General features: G+C 42.5%; 1 protein-coding gene across 3 annotated transcripts in view; it reads right to left on the minus strand.

Annotated features, from left to right (window-relative positions):
* Nucleotides 1-4,728, minus strand: part of LOC117420767 (eyes absent homolog 2-like) — a 36,811-nt gene extending 32,083 nt beyond the window's left edge. The window contains exon 1 of one of the 3 annotated variants that reach the window (XM_058990789.1): nucleotides 4,620-4,728. The gene's annotated coding sequence lies outside the window, so the exon portion shown is untranslated. Of the gene's footprint in view, nucleotides 1-1,436; nucleotides 2,204-4,619 lie in introns of those variants that run through there. The other 2 variants (XM_058990787.1, XM_058990790.1) reach the window with 2 other exon arrangements.
* Between the last annotated feature and the right edge of the window lie 12,874 nt (nucleotides 4,729-17,602).

Raw genomic sequence — 17,602 nt, forward strand, 5'->3', positions numbered from 1 at the left:
AAAGTACTGTTGTATTTTAGTAAATTATTTTAGTAAATTTACATTTAAGTAACACAAAATGGTATGTTATATTTGCAATTATAAGACAGCAAGCTGTATGTTGGTACAAAAAATCTACCTCCTCAAGATGTGATCATCACTATATACTTAATAGTGTGTATATATATATATATATATATATATATATATATATATATATATATATATATATATATATACATACAGAAGGGTATATATAATAGGATAAATTTTACTAAAAGATATGCGGAACATGACAAATTCCCAAATGAACAGAATGCTAATGTAGTTCCCTTTTTAGGGTATCATGTAATTGTGTGTATTTGACCAGAACTGGTCTAATTTCGCGACTCCCGATACCAGCTTTAGAAATCATTATATATACAGTTGGGATGAGATAAGAAGTGCCTCCACGATAGAAAGGGTTAGGGGTGACACATTGTGCTGTTACACATATGAAGAATAGACTCGACTGATTGAGAAAGACCGGCCATATAGAACACAAACAATAAACAACGCGCTTCAATAAAACAGACTTGAAAGAATCGAGGATTAGAGGGTTTAAAAAGCATGGAGGATTTAAAGTCACATTTGAGGAGTGGATTTTTGATTTATTTTGTATCTCCGTATGGCGTGTGAAAATCGCTTTAAAGAAGCATGTATTAGCTTGTTTAAATATGTCTTTATCTGAACTTGTGTTGTTTTTTTGTTTGTTGTTTTAACTCGGGTTATTTTCAATATTGTTTCCACAATGTGTTTTAATTAATTTGGTTTAGCATCGCAGACTAGAAGAAACATAAGATAGTGTTTTTATACTAACAAAAAATGCATCTGAATATATTATATATGTGTGTGTGTGTGTGTGTGTGTGTGTGTGTGTGTGTGTGTGTGTGTGTGTGTGTTTGTACAAACTCGCACATTGTTTCAGACATGTGTGTATTATTAACGACTGTATAGAAGGCTATCGGCGTCAAGACAAGTTTCTTAATATAATGAAAAGAACATCAACAATGTTCTTCAGTGAACATTCCACTATATAAAGCACACAACTAAATTCCAAGTAAAAAGGACATTTACCTACAGATTAAATCGAGACACAGATCACCATAAAGGTTTATTTAGCTACAGAAGGCACAGAAGAACTTTTTAAAGGGATAATAAGGATGTCTATTTTTTTCTCAAAAAAATCTAACGAAGTTCACAGTTATATGAAATTCAACAGCATTCTTGTTTTATTACAAAACTTTAAAAACACGTGTTGACAATTTACAAAATAATAATCACATAATAATATTTAAATTAAATAAATACATTTAAAAAAAAAAAAAAAAACAGTAGTAGCCTATCTCATAACATCGCGAGCATCACACAGAACGCCGTCTCATTAAGAAGTTGCAGGTTTGACTTTAAACACTTACCGCTATCCCTGGGAGAAAAGCCGTGAGTGTTGATCCGATGTCCTGCTCGAGTGCCGCACACAAGAAGAGATCTCTCAGCTGCGCCGCGTACAAATGAAAAACGCCACAAAATCGCAACGCTGGCTTTACCTGTTGGCTACGCAGTTGCAACAGCGAGGTCAGCAAAAACTGACACCCCACTCCAGAGCGGTTAGTGGTTTGAGAAACTATTATTTTTGCTTAAAACAAAACTATTTTCTCAGGCGACGCAACATGACAGGGGTTGCTGATTTCCTACCCAGTACCGTATATCGTTAACTAGACTCACTTCGCTGTTTTGCTTCCTGTAAATACGAGACCGGTAGTCTCCTCGCCTCGATCTTAACCCTATACGAGGCAAAACAAGGAGCATTCACTTTGTGTAGCAAGACAGATTCAACGAGACTGCTATGTGATGGGAGGCTTGCGGGAAAGTAAGGCGATGCTAAATAACTCCAACTCCAACCCCTCCTCTTTCTCTCTCTCTTGTATCCACCCCTCCTTTTTAGCCCGAATCACGGGGGAGTTGGAGGGTAAGAAAGATTAGCTTGACCTTTCCAATGTGGTTAGCTCATTAGATGCTATCTGCTATCAGTTTTTCAACGGGACAAAGAGGTAAACGAGGAAAGCACCGCTGCATTCTCGCCTCATGCCTTCTCCGGCGCAGCACAGCACAGCGCAGCGCACACAACTCAAGAGTTTTCACAATCTAATCAGGAACTCGCTCCCCGGTTTGTTTGCACAACGCTGGTCACAGGCTAATGGGTGCATACCACTTCGGGCGACGCTGACCAACAATTTAGCACCTCGATCGGTCCATCTTAACGCAATGAAATAGCATTAGCAATTAAAAGCTGATCGAGTTCTCAGTAAAATAAATACAACCTTTGTTGTTCTTTCTTTCTATTAGGAACATTAACGAATTAACACCACGGTCGATTTCTTAATTGTGTGCCTCATTGTTCTCAGAAAGTTGGATTTATTTACAGTATTGTGTAAATCAATGTATGTTATGTGTCCCTCATTGCTTCTGACCCAACAGGTAAAAAAAATACATAGCTTATACACTGGGACAGTATTTCTGTAGTGCTGAAGTCTCTTTACTACGCGGTTAATTTATAATTTCGTTAGCACAAAACTCCCTTTCTTCATGAAAGATATATATATGCTACTTAAAGATAAGTAACATCAAGACTCCGAGGATCTATGCAATTCTTAATATTACAACCGTTTAAACAACTGCCAGTGAAACTTTATCTCGTAAAATGCTGCTGTGCACTCTGCATACACAAAGAAGCTACTGGTCTTGTTTATAACGTGCAGTGTGTGAAAACTAAAGCTATATCCTGATGGATTCCACAAATCACGGAAAATGCATTTTTAACATAAGCATCCATTTAAAACAATAGCTCGAGATAGGCCTCCTGTGTGCATCAAATATCCCCGGACAATCTCAGAAAAATGGGAAAGTTAAAGGACTGCAGTTTTCATTTATTTTGTTATTGTTCGTTTTCAATCAAATACAAATTAAAAAAACTAAAAAAACTGTATTGCCCGTGGAAACACGATATGTTGTTTTTCAAATTATACGCGGTGCAATAAAATGATTTGCATGTGTTATTGAATCGTGGCAATACAACAGGGCTACATAAGTATTAAGACATCATCATAATGAGTACCTCATGAATCCTACACAGAATGTTAACTGCATGTCAGTCGCTGTGTTTCCCACACGAACGCAGGGTATTTCCAGAGGTGGATTCCATATATTTCGCGGGGTGTTCGCGGTAAGACAAGTATTATATTTACTGTACGTGTCATTATCTGTTCTATCACTGCTCGTACAAGTAAATGAGCAACATTTCTTCTGTCCATAACCGTACAACAGCACAGCTTCATCCATTCTCTGTAAAGCAACCAAGCGCTCAAACCCAGACGCTGCTGAAAGGTGATCGGCGCGCGCCCTAGTTCTTTCGTTTCTTACACCCCGGTTATGATTACTATCATTGGAAAAGCTCGTTTAATTGATAAAGTTTATTTCAATAATAGTCACCACATATAAACACATTGTTTTTATTATTGATATTATTTGTATGTATTCCGTACCTCGATAGGAAACAACAAGGAAAAACATTGCGGGCCAACATTTCTGTATCACCTAGAATTTTAGGGTTGAGACTTTTTTTTTTAAGTATATGAACATAATTTAAATGTTTTATTTAACATCATGTAATCAAAGCCACTACAAAATTATATGGCAAAGGTGTACCTGAAGCCACAATGGTCGTACAGTATTTCATGTTAGATTTCGAGATGTCATATAATACATTTTTCTTGTCAGTTTTTCGTTAAGTATCTGGAAAACTACAAAACGATAAGTAATTCAATATGGTAACGTAACATTATTCAGCAGGTTTCATTCGACTTTATGAAGCAAAATTAATTAATTCTATACATTTTTGGCCATAGTGGTACATGTAACCGTAGCTACATACAAAAAAATCAAATACAACTATGGATACCGTTTAAAATGGTTTCGTTTATATGTAATTTGTTTAATATTTTTATACATAATTACATGACTTTATTATTATTATTATTATTATTATTATTATTATTATTATTATTATTATTATTATTATTATTATTAACCAGACACAGTCATGAATAGAACAACAATTAGTTACCAATAGATTTTTATTTTGTTATTAAATAATAATAATAATAATAATAATAATAATAATAATAATAATAATAATAATAATAATAATAATAATAATAATAAAGATTCATTTGACATTTTAAAACACTGGAGCAAAATCTTAATAAATGTAACAAATATAGAAATACGTATTTCACGAACTAATCAGATTTCAGCATAGCACACAATGCCACCTGGTGCCTGAATGTTGAAATCCTAAACAGAAAGGATAATATCTTTATATTTCAAGCGCATTTAAAATGTATGTATGTATGTATGTATGTATGTATGTATGCATGTATTTAGTTTGCAGATTGACTCTCAGACAGTCACGCACCGCATACACACAGTCTCTCTGCTGGTAATTATAAACGGTATACAATTCAATGTATAATTGAGAGACCAAGATAAAAAAAAGAGTGCTGCGAGACTGGAAAAGTCCCGTAATTATTTGTGCAATGTACCTGAGTAACGTGATCCGCAGCCAGCCCTGTCAGCCTTGCATTCACCCTACGGAAGGATGGGCCGACTCCCTCGTTATATAGCGATGGGGTGTCAGGTACAGTGCCGTAAGAAAGGAAGTCACTGTAATCACATTTCCTTTCAAAAATACGGCGCTGGTAATCCCCTTGTAATCACACACAGCGGGCATCCGCGGGTACAGCTGCCTGGAAATCTGTGCAGCCGAAGCGCCTGCCCGGGCCCCGCCTCCGCTTCTCAACGAGCCGCTCCGCAGTGCCACTGGAACCGGGTGGAGAGAGAGATTTCAACCGTCTCCTTAACTGAAAGACGGTGTTTCAAAACAGCTGCAACAAAATTAAAAGTGTGTCTCACACAAGCGTGATAAAACTGGATCTTTATAGCAATTTAACAAACCAGTAATGGAAACTTGGAATCTGGTGTAAAAGTAAAACAAAAAAAAATTAAAAACAGAAAAAACTGACATCGGTATTAACTTATTTGCAATAAAGTGAACTTTAGAATATACCAAACTGGGGCCTATTCCAGTTTTGTTGCAAACCCTTCACATCAGGCTCTTATTTTGGTGAATTATTTTTATACTATTAAACAATGTGACTCTTGTCAAAGTCTGTCAACCTCATTATTATGTGCATCAGAGGAACAGTTAGATATTCATCTGCCATCGTTTGGGCTTAGACACTTCTCTAGGAACAGGTTACTTCCCCTTCCCCTTGAACATTAATAATCACAACTGTACTTTTCCGTTAGTATCTGAGTGCTGTCTGTTAGCACCGGCACTGGAGTCTCGCAGGAGGAATAAAACTGAAACACAAAGGTTTAAAAAAAGAATCCCTGTTGAGCAGAATTTGATATAGATTCTGCTGCAGAGGGCAGGGGTGCTGACAGCTGTACAGAAATCCAGCATGTAGGGACCCTGAGCGAGCACACTAATAGACAGACTGCACAGCTAGACATTACTGTACTTTTTTAATATGCAGTGCTGTCACTGTGCCTGACCACACCACCTCCTACTCTACAGCTCTGGTATCACCTCGCAGAGCTCCGCTCTACCTGCTTCACCACACTGCCTCCCACACCTCTCATGTCAACCTCATCATTATCTTCATCCGAGGAAAAGTTCAATATTCATCCCTCACGATCCTCCCTCCCTATCCTGTCCTGCCCAGTAGACCACGCTGCCTCCCAGTCCTCAGCTCTTACCCAGTGTGCCGCACACTGCCTCCCAGTCCTCAGCTCTTACCCAGTGTACTGCACACTGTCCCCCAGTCCTCAGCTCTTACCCAGTGTGCCGCACACTGCCTCCCAGTCCTCAGCTCTTACCCAGTGTGCCGCACACTGCCTCCCAGTCCTCAGCTCTTAACCAGTGTGCCGCACACTGTCTCCCAGTCCTCAGCTCTTACCCAGTGTGCCGCACACTGCCTCCCAGTCCTCAGCTCTTACCCAGTGTGCCGCACACTGCCTCCCAGTCCTCAGCTCTTACCCAGTGTGCTGCACACTGTCTCCCAGTCCTCAGCTCTTACCCAGTGTGCCGCACACTGCCTCCCAGTCCTCAGCTCTTACCCAGTGTGCAGCACACTGCCTCCCAGTCCTCAGCTCTTACCCAGTGTGCCGCACACTGCCTCCCTCCCAAGTCCCCTTCTTGAGGAGCCCAGCCTGTGAAGATGCATTCGATACCATTACCTTGTTCCGCAGGAATGTCGAAATGATTTCCTTAATTTTATAATGCAGAGGGCTCCCTTTGGTTCAATTTTCACCAACATAATAAAAAGCTGGAGTTGCAAGCGAAGCGGCGGCATCTGTTTTTCACATTGACGTGGCTTTAATGATCAGCTAGTAAAAGTTAAATTTGACGGAAATTATAACAGATGTTCCAGGCAATAAACTCTGGATATACACGGTCTATCAAGCAGCTCCAACCACCTCCTACATGGCTCTTTATATCACTTTTTTGTCTCTCGTAATTTATAAAGTAGAAAGTATTTCTAAACAGAGCTTTAGCTCCAGTGATGCTGTGGAAACACTGTCCTCCGGATCTTAGCAGGTAACTCCTGTCATTCTCACCAGAACTCCTGCCTCCTAACAAGATTAATCAAACGCCCTTGACTTATGTCAGGAAGCTCTCCCGACATCACTGATCTTCACAAGAAATCCTGTGATTGGCATAGCGGACAACACAGGGCCATGACTAGAAACGCGAGGATTGCACTGCAGTGTTCCGCTCTCCTCTCTGCACCTGCTCACTCTCTGCACTCTGACACCACCACATCTCTCACTGCGTTTCCTCTCATTCACACAGACAGGGAAGACTCTTATATTAGCTAGTGCTACCACTTCTTTACATCAAGGGTCTATAGTCAGCTACTTGTGGGAAACTGTCACTCGGCTGATGACTGTTTTAGCTTTTTGATTTTTTCCTTCACATTTACCAAAGTGCACATAATATAGATGCAATACACCACAGGTAAATATTGAACTTCAAGGTATTGCAATTGCCTGTCTGTATTCATGGTCAGATTTATTTAATAGCAATACACAACAACACCGATAATGTGCTACTGTATGTACACTGGAAAAACAATGCATACTGAAATAAGAACCATGTACTTGTGGACCAGGGTGGAAAACAAATGCCTCTGCTGATTGACGCTCAGTGCTACTGAATTGCCTGTCAATCAGGGTTTCATAATAGACACCTAGAAATCTTCCCATCATATACAACAGGCTGAGTATTAGTGTGAGAAGGGGAAGCTCAGATTGTATAGCTCCCAGGTTCTCACGGGACAGTGTGGCAGGCAGGGCTGCAGGCTCGGATACCCTGGGAGCTGGAAGAGCAGAAAGGCTTGTGAGAGGTGCTGGAGGAATGTGCTCACTGCGAGACAATGGCACTGGGAGTGCTACCTGCTGGACCTGACAGCGACGAGACTGCAGAGAAATGTTTGAACACCGCTGAGGTATTCCAAGGACAAAAGAAGCAGTGTGGGAAATGCTTTGAGGGAAATCTTCCATCGAGAACAAACCCTGGGGTCCTGCTTAACTCGCTGAGAAAATCATATTGCTTTCTGTCATTCGTGACGCTTCTGACAAGTAGCAATCCTAAAATACCGATAATAATAATAATAATAATAATAATAATAATAATAATAATAATAATAATAATAATGCCAAGCGCTGCTACATTTCTATTGGAGAAATCAAACACACATGACAGTCATCAGTAAGTCAAAAGACCAATACAAATAGAAACACGTGTATTATTTAGTGGTGTCTGATACACCACAGATATGGAATGTAACCACTGGGGGGCACAGCTTGTTATGCAGTAGTGATGTTTTCTATGATATTGCCTCCACAATAACAATGCCACTTCCCTTTGCTCCTCCACAGTATCAGGGTGTTGCAGCCGCCTGCCTGCCTGCCTGGCTGACAAGGAGACAGAAAGTGATTTTTCTGCCCCCTCCCCTCCTCTGTGCTGATTTATTTCGGCTCGCTCTCTCATTCTCCTGTTTCACTTGCCCAAGGCAGGCTGTCAGATGATGATTCCTCACCGGAGACACCTCTTAGAGACACACTGCCAGCCCCTAAGCATTAGGGAGACTGTCTTGACACTGTAGGGTGTCATGGGACGTGATGTTCAAAAAAAGGGGGGGGGGGGGGGGCTATTGTGTTGTCAGTGTGAGGATCAGGAAAGGGGTTCCCTTCCTTAGAAACTGTTACCTGGGATTTCTTTAAAAGGTCGAAATCTGCATAAAAACAGCTCAAAATGCCATGCAGTATTTATAACTCATTCACATATACAGTAATATCATTGTGCAAACCCCAACACTGCACACGTGGTTAAGGTGCTGGATCACATACACTGCCGTTTTGAAATGCCCCCCCTATCAGTGAGGTGAGAGGAGGTTAAAAGCTCTATAACCACACATGCAGACAAGCCCAGCTCTTTTGCACAGTGGTTAAGACACTCGCTTGCCATGTGTGGGGTTACCCGTTCGCACCCAGCCTCCTCTCTGTTACATGTAGTCAGCCCGGCTCTTTGCTTGGGTAGCATTGTCTTTTTATTTAATATGAATTATAGACAGCGGTGTAATGCACAATAAAATACTTTTTAGTATATTTTTTATACTGGAACTCATCAGCAGCTGGCCACACCCCCCAGGATGAAGTCACACAGAGAGGGTAAGGATCCTAATAACAGCTTGCAGCTGCTAGGAACGTCACCACACCAGACACCCAGGCAGAGAAGCCAAGCCACAGTCTTTCCTTACAGGGCAAGCTGGCCCTCAGTCCAAGGATGCATGTTTATAAATAACACCGCACCCTCAGTGCATGGTGAAAATGCACCCTGTGTTACTCCCTGACGCACTGTGCTGGTCAGTGCAGCTTCTTGCTAACTAATGGATTTAGTGTTGGGTTACTGGGTTTCAACGCTACTGTAAAAATTCAATCCTCTAAACCAGGTTTTTGTGAGGGACCCACTTCGTTTTAGTTATTGCCCCACCCAATCTCTGAGTTTATTTGGGCATCCAAATCTTATGTTTGGTCAAGCCAGTATGAGAAAAATAACGTTTTAGACCAGATCCTGCTTTTGGGCAGGGTGGTTTGTTCCTTCGAAGACCCTGACTGTACCCCGGGCTGCAGCTCATGGGACCAGGGAACTGTGCGTTGCTACAGCAATTGATTTGGGATCATTACCAGCCACTGTGCAGGTGGAGCCCGGAGTTTATGAGTCACGGTAAAGACGTACACAAAGTTGACACATGCACACACATGTACACTTGTGTCTCTTCCAATCCTTTCCACTCCAGAGCCCTGTACTGCCCACCAAGTCTTTAACTGGGTCTCAATTGCATGACTCCCTTGTACAGATGTCCAGATGTAGATAAACATGCATGGCCTAAATTAGGAGACAGAGACAGAGACAGAGATAGACAGATCTCACATATCTTCTCCAAGCATTTCTTGAGAAACGCCCCCCAACAAATATTGGAGGGCGTGAGGGCAACCCTCCTCATTACGTGCATTGAGATGTCAAATTGTATTTTTTTTCTTTAAGTAAAGGTTCTTTGAAGTTTCTTTTTTGAATGAGCCCCGCATGACGCCTTTCAAGTGGGCATAGCATTGCTTGTATTTAATGCAAACAGAGTGCCAGCAAAGAGCCTCAGAGTAATCCCTATGTTGTGTACACAGTCTGCAGAGTAGAGGTGAGAGGGGAATTCCAAGGCAATTGAGCTGTGATACTGAAAGAGATGTAATAGGCTTCTTCAAGAAGTGCCAAGAAGAGAAACCTAGCACAGGAATAAGAATACTACTACTACTACTACTACTACTACTACTACTAATAATAATAATAATAATAATAATAATAATAATAATAATAATAATAATACTTTTGGGTCTGTCTGTTAATCTATTGTCTATTGGTTTGAACACACAAATCAAAGCCAGTAGAACAGTGTTTCGAATCCCAGCTTTGACATTTAACACAGTAACGCGATAGCGACATTTTCGCCCGAGTCTAAAGCCACCTTGAAGTTCGAGTTCCTTTGTAGTTAAAGGTGCTCAGGGTGTGCCGGAGAAGTGCTGGATAGATTCATAGCCCCGGAGAAGGAAAGAATCATTAAGGGTCTGGGTTTGCAAAAGTGTCCTTTTCAGTAAACAAGTGTATGGCTCTGATGTTTCCATACAATGACCTTGGAGGGTTGGAAGGGAATTCAGCCCCTTGTGTGTCAGCCCCAGCCCAGCAGCAACACCCCCTCCCCCATCTCAGCTGGTACATTACCATAGATAACAATGTGTGCAATATGTTTAGATATCTGATTTAGCACAGGGACAACGAGGAAACACATACAGTACGCCTCTACTAACGCAAATATATTATTCATTAGCATGTATCGGATCCATTAAACAAACCAAATCAATGATAAAAAGCAGTGGCAAGTAATAAAAATCAATGGCTGGTATTAGATACAGATGTCTTTATGGATTGGTGAATTTAGTGTGAGCCTGGCGGAGAGGAATGAAACTGGAGCTGCTCCCCTCTTTCCTCGACACTACTCAGCAATGCTTCTATCAAACAGCCTTGTCTGCCAGCTCCACGGGGTCTTCATATCCATTTCAAACACTGCAGAAGGGGGACGGGTCACCCCACTTCCCCTGACGCAGCCTTACATGTTCACCCCCACTTTGTTTAGGACAGACCCATAAAGATTCCAACTAAAGAATGAGAAGTGGGTCCCCTCCATCTGTCACCCATACTAGTTATTCAGCGTCTTTATAGAAAAAAAATGAATGTGGCTGCTTGTGGTTCCTTGGAGATATATATAGAATAATTCAAGAAAATTCATCAAGCAAAGTGCAATACATCCTTTCTATTAGCATGGGCCACTGTGAATATAGTGGCCCATGCTATATATAAACTTTCAAACTTAAACATTAGCTAAAGGTTGAAACTAATTATTAAAATACTGAGTTTTCAGTTTATCAATTACTTTTCTTCTTCATATAGATAGATAGAAATATCTGAGTTTTGATCGTCATTTATTTCTTAAAGTTTAGATACTATACTAGCCCTTAGATTCACCATTGTGGTCTTAAAATGATGTATTAAATATAGAAGATGACTTGTGCATACATAATGTTGAAAAATAGTTTAAAATTACAGATTACTTAGTTTACACTGTGGTGTGTGTGTGTGTGTATATATATAATTTTTTTTTTCATTATTTAATTCTAATAATTGTAACACTGGGACTGTGGGCGGTTTATGGAAACACCTTGTTCATTTGAAGAGTGTCGTCCCCTCAGGAGATTCACAGGAGATGTAAACCTCATTACTGAAAGAAGCTGACCTGAGGGGCAGGACGTGCTTGTTCTGTTTCTGAGAGCTGGGAGAAAGTCCAGGAGTAATGTGTTAATTTCCTCCTCATCTGTCAGCAGGCTTCAGGCGCTGTATATCCACAATATAACCTCTCACTCTGCGTCAATCACACACTCCACTCCCAGACCCAGCTCTACCTGCCCTGCAGAGCTCTCAGTGCCTGCCTGTGTCTGTGTGTTTAGAGGGGCTAGAGGTGAGGGAGAGCTGCCTGCTGTGGTACCAGCAAAAGGCCTCGATCGCCATTGAACCCCCCCCCCACACACACACCAGAAAGCACTAATCAGACTGGGCACCAAATCATACCTACTATCTTCAGAAACATCTTTTTAATTCCCGATAAAGCTAAGGGGATGATTTGAGGAATCTGTACCCCTCTGGGTTAAGTCACAGATGAGTTGTTTTTAATCCAACACAAAGACGGGCCACACTCTTTCACCTGGTGCAGAAAGACAGACCAGTGGAAAGCTGCACTATATTCTTTGGAAGACGTGAAACGTTCTCAGGACCACTGTATCACATCGCTTACAACTTATTCGATGTGCCCTGTTTTCATAATACAGTGAGCGTTTTGATGGTGGTGAGATTGCCACTGCTGAGACTCTGTAATGAATTTCCCCGAGCGCGATTCTTCTATGGTAGGTGTGTGTGTGTTGGAATTAAGAACTGATTCTCTCAACTGGCCCTTCGCTGAAAATCCTGTCCCTTTTTACACCTATGCCTCAATCTTTCTTTCTTCGTTGTATCGCTGCCTTGAAACGGACACGCTGTCATCCAGCTCCATGTTTTTAAACGCACAGTGCGTGCGGTACTGCTCCACACGCAGCCCGGCCCGGACTCAAAGCCCATCCCTCCTCCTTGGTCCGCGGGCAGCTGTGATTAATGAAATGCCTGCAAAGAGGAAGACCTGCTCGGAGCCCCTGCTGTCTGCCCTGCATTATTGATGAGCCGTGCCGGGCGCACAGGGCTCAGTGTCCCATCAATTATTCAGCTCGGGCTCCGTAGAGGCAGATTTCTGTAGTGGATGATTTAATTATGTGACAAGTAAAAAGGGTTTTAAGGGCCGGACCTTTCTATTACCTTCATCGTTTTATTGATAAACTTAAAGATGGAAATGAATGGTAATGTATTGTGAGCTATGATTTATTAATGGGGACTAAGTGCCCTGTTTAGGTTTGCTTCTCTCTCTCTCTCTCTCTCTCTCTCACTCTCTCACTCTCTCTCTCACACTCTCTCTATATATATATTTCTCTCTCTATTTCCTCATTTTTTTCTCTCCGTCTTTCTCATCCTCCTTTTCTTTTGCACTCTCTCTTTCTCTCACACACTCCCTCATTCTCTGGACCGGTAGGGCAGGAGGCAGGAGTGTTTGCCTCTGGTTTGGTTTCTGTGTACAAAGCGCTCGGTTGCCAGTGGCTGAAGATGTTCAACACAGAATTAGTTCATCCCTTCAGAAGGTGGCAACTGCATGACCCCCTGTCTGTGATACAGGGAAGAAAAGACAGCTGAGAAAGACTCTCTAGCTGCAACAGGAATAACATAAACACCTCCTCTGTCCTTTCTTCTCCAGTTCTGTCTATTAGGCACATCGCTCTCTCCTTTTCACCTTCCCCTCTTTCTAGGTTTATCCTCGTCCTCTATCCCCCTCTTCCCTCTCTCTCTCTTTCCCTCTACCCCCCTCTCTTTAAGCAGCCTGTTTGACATGAGGAATGATGAGCATTTTCTCAGTGGAAACTAGATCCCAGCCATCGATTGCACTTTCACTCCATCCAGACGACCCCACGCTACCCATCACTGCCAAGCCGGGGCTGGTCTCCTTCTCTGGTTGGGAGGAGCGTTGTTGGGCTGCAAGTCAACCCTCTGCAGTAGAGCTCATTCAAAAGAAGACTCGCACTGTAGAGACTTCAGCCACAGCTGGCTGCTTCCCCGGGCACACATATAAATGCACGCTGGTTTCCTGACTCTGAATCCTTTACTACTTGATTTCCATAGTTGCAGTCTGGGACACAGAAGCTCCAACTAGTCGGGACCCGCGATCATGCCTCTTTAAAACCCTAGGCTTTCTATTCTGCACTGTCCACCATGTCCCGGGGTCCAGCTCCTCTGGGTAACGTGGTGTTCATACAGGGTGGGGAGGGTAGGAGGCATGACCAGGATTTTCTAGGCAGCGCAGTGGATTTGTGGGTTGGCACAGAGTCTGAATGTCTGTGGGATTGTGGGATTGCTTCTGTGTAAATTAAAATCTCCCCTGAAGAACCACAGAATGTTCTGCCAGTTCTACTGCAGTACGAAGTCAGCAACACCTTTTTAAATTACAGATTGAAACAATGGGCTCTATTCACAAAACCTTAGGACTGTTTTACAGAATGTTTTCTAAGTGTGTTTATAAACATTCTCTTAGGTCAGACAATGCTTTGCAAATTTAAAATAAACTAATAAAACTCTCTCTGAAACAAATAAAAATGGGGTTTGTGAATCACAGACTTTATTTAATTAATCAAAACTGGGCGTCAACAAAACAGGCCTATCTATATCAGTTCTTATTAACAGCATTTGTATTGTCTTAAGAAGGCACGTCTTTCTGAGAATCAGGTCCAAAGCACAATAAAAACCAAGCAGATCTTAAACCATGAATGATGGTGTTACAAATGCAATGGAATGAGGCTGCTGGTAAGAAGACAACCCTGTAACGTCACCGTTGAGATCCAGCCTCGCACTGGAAATACTATTGCATCCACCCACCTCCACTACGAGCAACACCGGGAACACAAATAAAAGAGGGATGATGTCAGGACGTTTCAGTAATACCACATGTGTGCATGGGACCAGCCTTATTTATACTGGCTCGAACCATGGCAGAGGCTACAATGCACAACCAGCTGTACACATGTGTTAAGTATTGCTTGTTGCTGTTATTTATTTGGCAGTGGTAGCAAGTCTGCTCCAACCCTCTTGACATCTGGTATTAGACATCATATTCATTGAGAGAGAGAGGGAGGGAGAGAACCAAACAGCTTTCCTCTGCAGAAACTGTGGTTTTCACAAAATGTTGATTTTTTTTTATTTGATCGACACTCCCGGATGGCAACGAGCACCAGCATGTTTCTGATTCAAATCTCACCTCACCAACATAGCCCTGAATGCAAGACAGGGTCCCTCACACCCTCCTGCCTTCCATACTGGACACACCCATGCCTGGAGTTCACATAGAGATGCCAATAGTCTCTTTATAGGCGGGACATTGTTATTTGTTTAGCTTATCACTGTCCTTTACACCACTTTTCTATGCTGTTACCTTGATTTTTCACAGTAATATCTTGCAAAACAAATTCTATTCCATGTGTGTCCTAAGGAGGCATGACCAACTCACCCAGCAATGTTTAATTATGTTTCCCAGAGACTAGAAGTTCTCGTCAGCACTACTGGCTGTCTGCACACTCTTCCAATGCCCCCCTGCATCTCAAAGCAGCCCTCTCACCCTTATGCATCCACTAAGCCTGCCATGTGTGTACCAATGTGTGGATCAGGACTGTGAAAATGGAATCCCCTCGAATGTTATCTGTGGATGTATACAGTATGGGGTTTGTAAGTGGCACCGAGATGTGAGCCACTGATTAGCAGCATTTCAAAGGCAGAGTAAGCACCTGAATGGGATCCTGAGAGCAGTGATGCAGAGCGCTCCCACCTCCCCTCCCTGGAGCTGCGGGAGGGGGGTGAGAGGTACAGGAGCAGAGCTGGTGACTACAAACTGATCGGAGGAAGACAACCACGACTGGCCATGGCACCTGGTGTCGTGACAACAGCGGCTTGTACAAACCAGGCTTCATCGCGAGCACCAGAGCGAGGATTAAAGACAGCAAAGAGGCGGGTTTCATTGAGGATTTTTCACAGCGTACGTATTCTACAGCACATGTCAGCAAGTTCAGGCACCATCTCATTTTGTTCTTGTATACCTGCACATGTGGAATGCTAGACATGACTTGAACTTGGTTGGCTCCACTTGCACTCTACTATACTATACTGTTCTGAACTATACTACACTGTGGGAGGAGCCAAGCAGTAATAAACAAGCCAAAATCGACCCCCAAACTGGCTCAATCTAGCTGTGCTGTGCCTTATCGTTTGTGTCTGCCACTGGCATCACCAAATCTCTACACTTCTACAACAGCTAACAGGCAGAGTTGCACTACTCTAGTTGTGGCTTCAAGTTAATTATAGGAACATGGCTGATAGCAGACAAGAGTATTCTTGGTTTAATTACAGCACTGTCATTATCTCTATGCCATCTGAATCCTCTAGAACCAAGAGCTAAATAACATATGAGGGGCAGGGTGCCAAGCTGCAAGCACAGCGTGTTCGCTCAGTGATTTAAAAGCGCAGGGGAACGAAAGCGATGCGGCGCACATAAATCAGCAGGAGCAGGATAATAATGTCATCGTGAGGCACAGGCAGACCTTCACCAAGGTAACCGAGATGTGTGAGAACACAGCGCAGAGACAGATCCCGGGTTTATTGATTTCCCCATCACGAAATCAATAAACAGGACAGCGCAGAGAACGCCATTCCCCTGCACCGAGCCCTACAGCACTGAACCAGACCCATGTTGACATGTACAATGCATCGTCAACATGGCCAAACCGTGAACGAATGGAACTGTGATACTGTACAGCGAGTGAGCACTGCAGTCTCATTTCTACCTGACAAATCTCAATCCCAGCCAACGGCGTTCACATTTTCATGGCTGAACGTGATCCTCTGTGTTTTTCAGAGTGCTGGTCTCTGCGGTCAGAAGTAAGGCGTGCTCCCATTCCCCTCTCTCTTCTGGTCACCAGCAGCACAGGAGAATCAGCTAGAACTGCCATGAAGGTCAACGCAGTGGCGTTCCAGTAACAGTTACATTAAAATAGATGTTCAGACTTTTACAGCTGCCTGAATTCTGGAACTCCGCCCCTGACTTGAGCCTTCAGATTAAATGTGATTCCAGAAATTACTCTCTGGGGTCCGCAGAGAATTTAACGTTCGACTCTCACCTGTAAAAAACATCCGAAAAATATTTCACAATTACATTGCAAGCATGTTGAGGTTAAACACTCGCCCGCTGTGACGAAAAACCATCCCCTGAATTTGATACAAGACTTGCCGCGAACGAACTCAGAAACAGTGCGTAAAAGTCACCTGAATAAAAAATCCCATTTAGATGTAAAGCCTGTTTGAGCCACTTTCTGTTGCATAATCAGCTGCAAAGAGATGTCATGCTTGAGTAAGATCAATGCAAGGGCTGCAAAATGTGGCCTATACTTAACTAAAATATATATATATAAAAAAACATAGAACCAAACAAAGGGTTTGCAACGTCCCTCCAGCAGCAGAACAGACTCAAATAGACCCAGGACTCAGAGGTGACCGGCTGTGGGTCAGATTGCCAAGGCCACAGAACTCCAGTGCTGTTTTAATTGCAGTGGACAATAGATTTGTAAATGTTTGAAAGGGAGGAATGACAGAGCCTGGTAGACTGTTTAATCTTGGCTACAGGCAACAAACCCGCAACATATTATTATTATTTATTTCTTAGCAGACGCCCTTATCCAGGGCGACTTACAATTGTTACAAGATATCACATTATTTATTTTTTTTACATACAATTACCCATTTATACAGTTGGGTTTTTACTGGAGCAATCTAGGTAAAGTACCTTGCTCAAGGGTACAGCAGCAGTGTCCCCCCATCGGGGATTGAACCCACGACCCTCCGGTCAAGAGTCCAGAGCCCTAACCACTACTCCACACTGCTGCCCCACTACTCCACACTGCTGCGGTTTCAATTCAGGTGTTTTCCGTGAGGGATTCGCTATGGAATATCTTAAATATGTCAAATTAAGCCTAATGTTTAGCTGTGGACTGTGAGGCAGTGTGGCACAGTGGTTAGAGACGAGGGACTGGGTAGAAGCGTGGTCTGGTAGTTCAGGTGTACATTTAGCTTGATGCTGCTAAATTGTCAAGAATTTAACGAAGAATATACAAACGAGCGAATTACCGAGGGAAGCCCTGAATCGGCTCTAATTCATGATGTTAATAAATATATAGATTTGTG

The sequence above is a fragment of the Acipenser ruthenus genome, chromosome 18 (assembly GCF_902713425.1).
Source record: "Acipenser ruthenus chromosome 18, fAciRut3.2 maternal haplotype, whole genome shotgun sequence".
In the NCBI taxonomy this organism is placed as follows: domain Eukaryota; kingdom Metazoa; phylum Chordata; class Actinopteri; order Acipenseriformes; family Acipenseridae; genus Acipenser; species Acipenser ruthenus.